The sequence below is a fragment of the Montipora foliosa genome, chromosome 3, assembly GCF_036669935.1.
Source record: "Montipora foliosa isolate CH-2021 chromosome 3, ASM3666993v2, whole genome shotgun sequence".
In the NCBI taxonomy this organism is placed as follows: domain Eukaryota; kingdom Metazoa; phylum Cnidaria; class Anthozoa; order Scleractinia; family Acroporidae; genus Montipora; species Montipora foliosa.
In genome coordinates, this window is record NC_090871.1 from 47,876,694 (window position 1) to 47,879,293 (window position 2,600).

The following is a 2,600-nucleotide window of genomic DNA, read 5'->3' on the forward strand; positions in this document are numbered from 1 at the left end:
TAGCTCACCGTGAGAGACTCGCTTCCTTCGCGAAGTGACGCGAACCAAAATGGCGGAAGATGCGGAAAGCAAAATTGCTGTTCGTTTTGTCAAAGAAAACGACAAGAATATTTCGACTGGAAATCTGTTTGCAAAACAAGAATTAAACAGAATCGCCCTTATTGGCTTGTTTCAAGGCAGTGTGTCAGTGATTCCAGTGAATACATGACGAAGGTTGTAGTGAAGAAGAAATCAGTGTTAGCGAAGAAGGGGAGATACAAGCGGAAAGCGAGCTAGAGAGTGCTAGCGGAACGTCAGAAAGATCTTGAACCGATGATACTTCAGCAGATGTGGGGAAGGAGATGAAAAAATCGGACAATTCAGGGAAACAAAAGCCCAAGACATCAAACTCGTCCAGCGGTGCAAAAAAACAGAAGAAGGCACAAAATAAATCAACTGATTATCCGTTCGTTAAATTCCTTGGAATGCCGCTTTTGAAACAGTTGCGTGCTAGGTTTTTTCAGTCCTCGCAACAGACAGGCGTGGTGACGTTTTTGGAGATCGATCTACCAAGAACAAAATGGATTCCAGTTTATATATTTATTCAGGCTCGTTTTCGATTCCTCTGTGAAAAATTAGAAACTTCTGACCTTCACAGAGAACTTCCCCGCGTGGACTTTGGTTTTTCCTTGTCTTTTTCCGAGTTAGATGTGACCAAGGTGTCTGGCGATTTTCTTTTCCCAGGTAGAGGCAGATTTATATCGTAAAATTCTCAGTGATTTACCCTGGAACTCACTTCGCATTCATCGCGACGGTGTCCGTCCTGATTTGTGCATTGTTCAGCCATGTCATGCGAAGCCTCCACGAAATATCCACGCAACGCGCGAGGTAACTTTATCCTCATGGAAAGAAACTTTCTAAAAATAACTTGAGATATATTACCTATGAAAAAGGGAATGTATGCGGTTTGCCCTCTCCTTCCACTTTATTTTCTCTTGGTGATGCATGTTTGATTGGTCACATTGTTCACATTAAATCAAGAGTAAATTATCAATTACAAGCATTTCTTAGCCTTGGCTGAAAAGCGAACTATTCAAAATATATTGGGAAAAAATTAAGAACACTCACTACTCCCACTTATACTTAATTCCTTAAAGGTTTGTTGGTCTTTTTCTGTCTTTCTACAATTTTATGTTCGTAACATATATCAATTCCCTTGGCCTTTATAAGCTTTTAGTTTTGTAACTTTTTTTTTCTTGTTTTTGTAACTGCTAAGTGTATGTTTCTTTCTTGCAGTTTTAACTAAACACTTGTATTGTATTGTATTTTGTTTTGTTATATAAAGTAGACAAAAAAATAAAATAAAAATAAAAAAAATCATTGGGATTGAAAAACAAAATGGCATTCTGAATTATGTTAATAGAATATGATAATTACTTGACATGTAAAAATGCAGTTCAGATTTTTTTCAGCACATGTTACTTCGATAGCAGGTTTTCGTTTGGGCGGGAGGCCGGACGTTTTGTTCCGTTGTTTACCAGTTCACATTCGGTACTTTGACGCTATACATTATCTAAGTTTATATAATTGTTGGCTTCTTTTTTTTTTTCTTTTTTTTTTCTCTTTTGGACTTGGATATCTCAGGAAGCCATGCCCTGAAGTAACATAAGACAATCATGCGCAATGCATCCTTCAAACTAGCAAAAAGTCACATCGCCTCATTTTGCTTACCAAATGGAATAATCGATCTGTTGGCATTTTATCGACGCGAAACGTTTAGCTTTCCTCTAAGTTTTTTCTCCAAACTCAAGCATGTAATCATTTCTTACAGGTAGTAGTGTATAGGGGACCCAGGTCTCCTATATGCCGATTGCCAGTTCATGTTTGCTCCCCAGGCACCTGCAATCGGCATTACAGAGGTAAATAACCCTGCGATATGTCTTAGCCATTTTCACGAACTCCAATTAGATTCAGTTAATTCTGCATGACTGCATCATGTGTTAGTACGGTAGGTAGGTCGGTGATCGATAATGTCTGTGTTTTGCGGCTCTTCCTAAAGGAGAGGTTCCTTTAAAACGCAATGCATTCTGGTTGCTGTGCAATGCACTCTGGTCGAAAGCACAATGCTTTATAGTCAAAACACAGCAAAGCCAAACTAATCGAGATTTTGCAAAAATATTTTTTCACTACTGACCACACTGCTGCTCGCTCGATTCGCTCGCTCCGCATTAAAGATTGCGAGCCCTGTCATTTTAAGCTTCTGATAGCGTGCAGAAGAGCCTCTGGATGCTTAAGATTCGCAGATCCCCTTGCCCGAAGCCAGCCGGAGATCGTTATTCGGTGATGAACGAAAATGAACTAAAGGGGCCCTAGAGATGGATTAGGGAAAGGTATGTGTTTTCGTACCATGAGGTTTTTTCCCGCCCAAGTGAACATTTCGCGCCTTAAGTGAAATTCAGCACAAAAATTCGAACCAGCCTGAGCTGAAACTCGCCGTGTAATCGAGCCCTTAGTGGAAACCCGTAGGTCAGAGTACGCTCGAGCTTTCCGTTTCGAGCATGTGCATTGAGTTTTGAGGTCGTGTTTTATTCCTCGAGCTCAGACTGAAGGGGTACTGCAAC